Here is a 9,475-nt window from a genome sequence, read left to right on the forward strand (position 1 = left end):
TAGTTGACAACCCTCAGCAATAAGCACGAAGAAAGTTTGAAAAAGAAAAGTTTATTACTCACAGAATCCGGGAAAGCAATATGGCTCGCCTGAGGCTACACTATGAGGTCAAAGGCCTGGGGTTCTGCTTTTATTGACCGGAGGAGGGGGGGGAGGGGAGGGTGGAGCACAAGAAGAGAGAGCGGGGTGGGGGGCGGGAGAGGGGGAACCAAGCCCAGATTGTCAGTTATGAAAATCAATCAATGTCTCTAAAACTAGGAAGTCTGGGATTGGGGGATGGGCTTTCATGCTGCCTTCTTATCCAGTGGCTGGAAACATGTTTATTCAAAGCAGTTCTTAGAAGTGGATGCCTCAGCAAACAAAGCTTACGTTAGGCTTCTGCCTTACAAAGGAAAGACCAGGTGTTAGGCCTCATTCTGCAAAACTTCTGTTTTTAAAGCCAGAGCCCTAACCTTTCAATTGAAGAGGTCTCAGCTGCTTATTTCCTATCTCAGGCCTCTGTACCCTTTTTCCACAGCATTTATCATAATTTGTAATTGTTTCCTCTGTTTTCTTGCTTGCTTTTATGTCTTTTCCTGAGCTAACATTTAAAGGCCCATGCTTATCTTACCCAACATTGTATCCCCTGTGCCTCTACCAATTCTCTCTTGCAGGGAGGCATTTAATAATTATTTTTTAAAGAAACTATGAAAAACTCTAGACCAGGATTTCTTGACATTTATTTCATTAGCACATCCCAAAGGGTCTATTTAGATTTTTTTTTCCCCTAACCACCTCCCTACTGTATGAAGCAATAGCACAGATATGCTGTATATCTTTATGTATTTATTATATACGCTTTATACATAAAAAATAAGATTTTTTTTTCACCTCTACAAGGACTAATTTTTGCTGCCTTGAGGTTGATATCACCTCTGCTGGGAAAGCATGCTCTACACATAGAGACAGATGGTTCTCAGTAGGATAGAAAGTTATGGCCATTCAAAGACATTTTTATCTTAGAGAAATCTCTGATCAAGTTTCCCTTCTTTGAGGAGCCCATCCTGAGGCTACAAGGGAAAGAAGTTCTCTTTAAACAAATGTCTTTCTATGCTTTCCCCCCATGACAGTTACCAAATTTTGTTTTTCTGTATGTATTTATGTGATTGCATTGTTGAGGCAGTCCAAGTGCAGGTTGGAAAAGAATTTCCAGCCACAGAGTACTGCAGAAAGGAGTCAGTTTATTAAGAATAAAGAGCAGAGATAAAGTTGGGCACTGTGAGCACAGGGGGCCGACCTCCTGAAAGACCAGGGAGAGCAGACAGTTTTTATGGGTTAATAGCTAATTCTTATGGCCTCAAGTAAAAGAAAATTCCTGCTGGAAGGTTGGCATTACGTGATTGGTTGGGAGACTATAGGGTGTTTCCTGGAGTGGACATCTTTGCCTAACTAGGAGTCAGGAAGCTTGCTACTGATAATCAAGAGCTTTTGGGAACAGCTACAGTGGGTCTCAGTCAGCTTCAGAGATGACCTTGGGTTCTGTTTCTGTGGCCTTGCAAGACATCTCACCTGTGGCCTGGGGCAGGACTCAACATGTATGATGTTCCTTTCTCTCCTTAAACTATAGTATCACAGGAGCTGAAAAGAGTCTGGTGTGTTCTCCATCATGCTTGCTTTATTTTCTTCTTCCCTTCTCTTCTTTCCTCCTTCCTGTCTTCCTCCCTTCCTTTCTTTTTCTATTATAGAAGAAACACGTTACATGATGTCTATCTTCTTAATGAATTTTTAATTATATGACACATTGTTTTTGACAATGGATGCACAGTTATGCAGCAGGGCTCTAGAGCTTGGTCACTGGTAATAATTTTTGGCTAGTAGATATTAGTGAGGATCAGTATGGTATATCATTTGAAGAAATTCTTTAGATTCTTGGACTTACAACTAATATACTACAAAGAGATATACTTATGCTGAAAATGCTAAAAACACACCTTTATGAAAGTGTTGGTTAATAAAAGGTGCCTACTTTTATACTTCTAGTAAGCAGGTCAAGAAGCAACAGTTAGAACCTGGAACACTGGACTGGTTCCAAACAAAGAAAGGAGTATGTCAAGGCTGTTTATTGTCATCCTGCTTATTTAACTTATATGCAGAGTACATCATCTGAAATGCTGGGCTTGGTGAATCACAAGCTGGAATCAAGATTGCTGAGAGAAATATCAATAACCTCAGATATGCAGATGACACCACCCTTATGGTAGAAAGCAAAGAGGAACTAAAGAGCCTCTTGATGAGTGTGAAAGAGGAGAGTAAAAAAGCTGGCTTAAAACTCAGCATTCAAAAAATGAAGATCATGCCATCTGGCCCCATCACTTCATGGCAAACAGATGGGGAAACAATGGAAACAGTGACAGACTTTATTTTCTTGGGCTCCAAAATCATTGCAAATGGTGACTGCAGCCATGAAATTAAAAGATGCTTGATCCTTGAGAGAAAAGCTATGACCAACCTAGACAGCATGTGAAAAAGCAAAGACATTACTTTGCTGACAAAGGTCCATCTAGTCAAAGCTATGGTTTTTCCAGTAGTCATGTATGGATGTGAGAGTTGGATCACAAAGAAAGCCGAGTGCTGAAGAATTGATGTTTTTGAAGAAGACTCTCAAGAGTCCCTTGGATTGCAAGGAAATGAAACCAGTCCATCCTAAAGGAAATCAGTCCTGAATATTCATTGGAAGGACTGATGCTGAAGCTGAAACTCCAATACTTTGGCCACCTGATGCGGAGAACTGACTCATTAGAAAAGACCCTGATGCTGGGAAAGATTGAAGGCAAGAGGAGTAGGGGATGACGGAGGATGAGATGATTGGATGGCATTACTGACTCAATGGACATGAGTTTGAGCAAGCTCCAGGAGTTGGTGATGGATAGGGAAGCCTGGTGTGCTGCAGTCCTTGGGGTCACAAAGAGTCAGACACAACTGCATGACTCAGCTGTGAGGTTGGGAGGCATGGATTGGAATTCATGTTGGTGAGTGTGTGGAAATGTTTAAAATATGGATGTAATATAAAAAAGAATAAAATACTGCCATTTGCAGTGACATGGATGGATCTGGAGAATACTACACTTAGTGAAATGTCTGACCAAGACAAATTATATCACTTATACATCTAATCTAAAAAATAATACAAAGTAATCTATACCAAACAAGAAAGAGAGGGAGGGAAGGATAAACTAGGAGTATGGGATTAACATATACAAACTACTATATATAAAATAGTTAAGCAATGAGTTTACTGTATAATATGGAAATTATATTCAATATCTGGTAATAATTTATAATGGAATATAATCTGCAAAACAAAGACAAATCACTGTGTAGTACACCTGAAATTAATGCAATATTGTAAACCAACTATACTTCAATTTAAAATATACATATGGTTCTAAAATTTTTGACAGTTCCTTTATTTAGAAGTGGAGTCTATACTCCCTCTCTTTGCATCCAGACAAGTTTGTTGGACACTGTTGTTGTTATTGTTTAGTCAGTAAGTTGTGTCTGATTCTTTCAACCCCATGGACTGTAGCCCACCAGACTCCTCTGTCCATGGTATTTTCCAGGCAAGAAGACTGTAGTGGGTTGCCATTTTGTTCTCCAGGGGATATTCCTGACCCAGGGATTGAACCCATGTCTCCTGCATTGGCAGGCAGATTTTTTACCACTGAGCCACCTGGGAAGCCCTTGTTGGGCACTGTGCTCAACTGCCCAGTCATATCTGACTCTTTTTGACTCCATAGACTGTGGTCTGCCAGGCTCCTCTGTCCATGGGATTTTTCAGGCAAGAATACTGGTGTGGGTTTCCATGTCCTCCTCCAGGGGATCCTCCCCACCCAGAGATCAAATTGGCATCTCCTGCATTTCCAGTGAAATTGTGGTGGAAGTGATACTGGTAATTTTTTAATTAGTTGATGAGATGTTGTAGATTCACTATCACACGTTTTTTTTTTTTTTTTTTGGAAGCCTAAGCCAACACACAAAAAGGCCTACCCTGAGGCCACCACAGTACCTGAGAATCCAGATCACATTTACATTCACTCTCTAATTGACTGTTCTGGTTGAGGTCCCAACCCATACCCAGCATCAACCACCAGCTATGTACGTGTAGATGGCCACTTATGATCTGTAAAATAAATTCATGAATACATAAAGGAGTCTCTGTTCTTGTAATGAGGAGGGTAACTGAAAAGAAATGGATAAGTAAAAGGGAAAATATTGTACTAAGTTGTTTTAATTTATTTAAATATAACTCCTTATTATATCCTACTCCATTGAGTATAAACTAATTTTGTCTATTGAAATTGTCAAATTACATTTAATAATTGGACTTTTTATTTAAAAGTCAAGCATGGAGGAATGTGTTAATGATTTTAGTCTCAAGTGACTACATGCAGGGGAAAATGACATATTGCAAAATTAGTAATATAGCAACATTGCCCACTGCATGGAACCTTAGAAAACTGTGAAGCATAAAAATAATTGAGCAAATTTTGGAAGGTTTTATTTTTTCTTTCTCTCTTTTTTTTTTTCAAATCCAATCTATATCGGTGATGAGCCCTGGAATCCTTGCCGGTACTATGCAGGAATGGTAAATATAAATTCATGTAATTTTATCTAAATATAGTGTGTACTTCTCGGGTTAGTGCAGAGAGAACAAAAGCAGTCAAACTTGGAATGAGCTCATTTTCTCCAACTCCTCCCACTTAGCCAACATCACCTAGATACTTCCACCTCTTTTCTTAAATTCCCATGTGTTACCAATAAAAAGTCATTGATTATAATACTATCCTTGTATCTGGGATTCCCTGATAGCTCAGTTGGTAAAGAATCCACCTACAATGCAGGAGACCCTGGTTCAATTCCTGGGTTGGGAGGATCCACTGGAGAAGAGTAGGCTACCCACTCCAGTATTCTTGGGCTTCCCTTGTGGCTCAGCTGATAAAGAATCTGCCTGCAATGTGGGAGACCTGAGTTCCATCCCTGGTTGGGAAGGTCCCCTGGAGAAGGGAAAGGCTACCCACTCCAATATTCTGGCCTGGAGAATTCCATTGACTGTATAGTCCATGGGGTCGCAAAGAGTCGGACATGACTGAGCAACTTTCACTTTCGCTTTCCATATCCAGGGACCATCAACCCACCTGAAACAAAGAGTGGCACCAGTTCACTGAGCTGGACCCCCAGGGCTCCGTCAGCCTTATAGTAGTTTCCAGAATGTTTGGTGGTCAGGGAGAGATTGAGAAATGCTCCTCCTCCAGAGGGTGCTAAGTTGTTCCCCAGATTGATGTCCTCATGATAAAGCCAGTACAGGACTGGGAGGATGTGGGAGCAGCTTCAAATCTTACAGCAAAGTTCCACCACATCCCCCAGGACAGTCTGGGTCCTGGGAACCCCGAGGGTGAGGACAGGACAAGATGATGGAATTAACAGACCCAAAGTGGGGCTATCAGAGAGGATTGGTGATACATTAGACTCACAAATTCCCATACCAGGATCTCAGCAAAGAGCCTGGCTCTCAGTCATTATGAATTCCTTCCATTCCCTCATTCCCACTAGCATTATCAGAAGCTGTTTCTGCAACAGTATCATTAGAAGTTTGGGGAAATATAATTCTGGATATTGTCTGGAGACATGATCATTTGTCCTTCTCATCTTATTTGTTTCTAATGCCAAGCCAGCCCCCTTTGTGTTTTATTCCATGAAAAGAAAGAAAGATGTCAGCAGTTTAACTTGTAAAGGAAACCCATCCTCAAATTGTTGTTGGTTCTCCACAGCACTGATCTCTGGGATCTCCTGGGACTTCCTCATGACTCCTGGCTCTTGGTTTGGGGATTTCTATGTGAGATGAAAGAGCGTGAAACTTCCTTCTCACAGGGATATTCATCACCTTGCTCTGAGTGGGATTGTGGCCATTGTCAGCTCCACAGTCATACTGGCCAGCATGGCGGCCCTTCACAGCTGGGATCTCTAGGTCTGCTGATGGAGAATGCTGGACTCCTGTCCCAAACGGGTTCCTGTGGCCTCTCTGTGCTAGGAAAATGTAATGTTTCCTATATCTTCAGCCCCTGAGCAGAACAGAACGAGATCTCCTCCTTTAATCTCTTGTCCTTTAGGGACCTGAGTATCTTAGCTTACATCACAGATTGGGACTTTTATCTGAATAGAAAATGACATGTGAGAACCTTGACTATGAAAAACTCTGGGACCAGAAGGTAGACTTATTTCACTCTCTAATGCAAGGAGGCGTAATATGGGTATTGCCTATGTAACATATAATAAGTACACAATTGTATGGAATCCATGATAATTATCCCTGAAGTATGTGGATACTGATGCTTGCATGACCTGACCCAGATCTTAGCTAATTTCTTGGGGGGGGCAATCATTAAATAACTGTGATGAATCCACTCCATGAGAGAAGAAACATTTTTTTTAGATGAGTCACTGTGCAGATACACTTTTCACATAGAATGAAGAGGGTCACTGGTAGCCTCAATTCTACCTTGAAAAAGACACTGTTCCTAATAATAATAACACTTAATCTATTATTCCCAATTCTAAGGGACAACACAAATCATCACCCATCCTCTGACCACTCCTGTTCACTTTGGTTTCTCCTTTCTCTGATACTTCATTTAGCTAAATATGTGTTGCAGTTCAGCACATGGAGCCGTTTGGAGAGTAGAAGCCTTGCCTTTTAAAGTCCCCAGCCCACTGCTAAATGCCAGGGCACACAATGAGTGATCAATGATGATTTGATTGATGATATTACTTTCATGAAAAAGAGAAAGATTATAAGGAGCTTGGTGCATTTGTTATTCTTATGAAATGCCAACAGCAATTTGCAGTGTCTCTAGTCCAACTCCTACTTTCCACAAGGACAGAAATTGCACAAAGAAACAGAAGACTAGCAACCCATGCTGAAGCTACAGTGTTCATGTTTTCCCCCATGCTCAGCTCCACTGATACTTATTCTGCTCATGAATTTAGGATTGGAGGCTCCGACTTCTGACACTGTGAATCACTGTCTCTGCCTGCCACCAGTAAGATCCTGAGTCTTCATTCAGTATGGTGGATATCTGGAGCTCTGAGGAGCTGCTCTAGTCTGATCCCAGGGTCCTGCTGGCTCTTAAGAAGTAAATTAGAGTTGGGCATCTGGGCTCTGCAAAAAAGACTAGGTCTCTCAAGAGACGTCAGGGTCACTGGGCCCCCATCAGTGGGCCCAGAGGAGCTAAATGTCAGCCTAAGACATGGAAACAGTTCTGAAAAGAGGGATCACAATGGTTTTCAGAAGAGTGCGACTTACAGTTCCTGCTGAAAAGGACCTAGTGAAAAGCAATCCCAGCAAAGAGGATATTCATAACAAGACATATATCATCTACCATGTCTCCCTTGTATGGTCACACCACAAGGACTTCAATTCGTATTTGATGTATGGTTAGGTTTCCACTAGGAGGTTCTCACCTGCTTTGCTACCACTGTCTCCTGTCCAGCCCAGCTTTCACAGGAGTGATGATTTTACCAAAGACAGTAATCTTTGCTATTATTATTATTATTATTATTTTGGTTGTGCCAGGTCTGAATTGTGGCATGCAATGAGATCTTCAACCTTTGTTACAGCTCGTAAACTCTTAGTTCAAGTTTGTGGCATCTAGTTCCCTGATCAGGATTCGAACCTGGACCCCCTGAATTGGGAGCTCAGACTCTTAACCATTGGACCACCAGGGAAGTCCCTCTACTATTTTTCACTATTTCTTTCTTTAGAATTTTCTCCGAGTAACAGTACAGTAATATTTGCCACTGTCACTCACAACTGCCAATTTTGGACAGGAAAGCTTAAGACTTCATTTGTGAAAAATAACTCCTTTCACAAGATAACTCTTGTGAGTTATTCACAAAATACCTCTTTTCTTTTGTTTGTGGACAAAATTTTTCTAGTTTTGTCATAAGTTGCAGTCTTTGTTTTCCAGGCCTTTTCTCTCTGGAGTACCAGAATCACACTGTTTCATTCAAAGACAGAAGAAGGAGCCAAGAAGGTGAGACAGTCTGAAAGAGAGGGGAGGGGTGGGGACTGGACTTCTCATTTCTGCAGAGAATCTAATGTCTAACCTACTCCCTTACTCTTAGGCAGTGAGATGGTACTAGGCACAATCTCTTCACCTTTAGACAAAATGGTAGTTGCAACCCATTAGGCAGACAGACATGCATCTTATTTTTCCTGAGAGAATATCTTAGTCAATTTGGGCTGACTTCCCTGTTGGCTCAGATGGTAAAGCATCTGCCTACAATGCGGGAGACTCAGGTTCAATGCCTGGATTGGGAAGATCTCCTGGAGAAGGAAATGCCAACCCATTCCAGTATTCTTGCCTGGAAAATCGCATAGAGAATCCTGGTAGGCTACAGTCCATGGGGTTGCAAAGAGTCGGACATGACTGAACAACTTCCTTAGCACTTAACAACATATCATAAACCATAATACTGGAGTGGGTTGTCATTCCTTTCTCCAGGGAATCTTCCCAACCCATGGTTCGAACCCAGGTCTCCTGCATTGCAGGCAGATTCTTTACTGTCTGAGCCACCAAGTTGCCAGAGTAAATAGCCTTAACTTCCCACCAGGGAAGCCCCCATCATAAACCAGGGGGGCCTATCAATAACACAAATATTTCTCACAGTTCTAGAGCCTGAAAGCCCTATCTTGGTGCCAGCATGGTCTAGTTCTGCTGAGGCCCCTTATCCAGGTTGCAGACTGCTGACTTGTTTTCTCATACAGCAGGAAGAAAACTAGCCAGTTTTGACCTCTTCTTATAAGGGGACTAATCCCATTCACGAAGACTCTACCCTTATAATCTATTTACCTCACAAAAATACTACCTCCAAATACTATCACTGTGGGAAGATGGTTTTAACACATGAGTGGATAACTGACTAAAACAGTCAGTCCATTGCAGGGAATAACTTTTTACATGGAAAAATGTATTCTGCTAAAGCTCCTACTTCTTAGCTTTCTGCATTGGTGACATCACACAGGGGACCATTGTCCTTGTGGGCATTTGCTTTCCCATAGCTCATGCTTTCTTCCAATCTTTCAAGGCTCTATGCCATATTATAAATTCATGTTCTGTTCCTTCTTCTTAACTAGCTAGATGAAACCACAAAGTGGCCTGGATAACTGCAGAATAAGCTGGTTACTAGAATAAGATCCAGTAATTTCAATTCTCAGAACTTTCTTCTTAAATGTTTCCAAAAATTTTTTGTCCATTCATTGAATCTATAATGAGGAAGATATGAGTTTAAATTCAAGGTTTAGTTCTTAAGTGACTGATAATTGTGAAAAAAATTTTTTTTTCATTACCAAATACAAATGTCCTCCCCGAGGGCTGCTCTTCTTAGATTGGTCATAGATTATCTAATTTCCACCCTGTGTCTTCACTTATTTATGGTA

General features: G+C 41.2%; 1 protein-coding gene and 1 long non-coding RNA gene across 5 annotated transcripts in view; one reads left to right on the forward strand and one right to left on the reverse strand.

Moving 5' to 3' along the window:
• The window catches only part of FCRL3 (Fc receptor-like 3), a 44,510-nt gene extending 44,372 nt beyond the window's left edge, over positions 1 to 138 (reverse strand). For all 4 annotated transcript variants that reach the window (XR_825600.1, XM_010843755.1, XM_010843756.1 and 1 more), the window contains exon 1: positions 63 to 138. The gene's annotated coding sequence lies outside the window, so the exon portion shown is untranslated. The remainder of the gene's footprint in view (positions 1 to 62) is intronic.
• The window catches only part of LOC104991338, a 23,552-nt gene that overhangs the window by 2,857 nt on the left and 11,220 nt on the right, over positions 1 to 9,475 (forward strand). Inside the window, exon 2 of the long non-coding RNA XR_825599.1 lies at positions 8,004 to 8,069. This is a non-coding gene — a long non-coding RNA (uncharacterized LOC104991338). The remainder of the gene's footprint in view (positions 1 to 8,003; positions 8,070 to 9,475) is intronic.

This window comes from Bison bison, unplaced genomic scaffold (assembly GCF_000754665.1).
Source record: "Bison bison bison isolate TAMUID 2011002044 unplaced genomic scaffold, Bison_UMD1.0 scf7180017864186, whole genome shotgun sequence".
Lineage (NCBI taxonomy): Eukaryota > Metazoa > Chordata > Mammalia > Artiodactyla > Bovidae > Bison > Bison bison.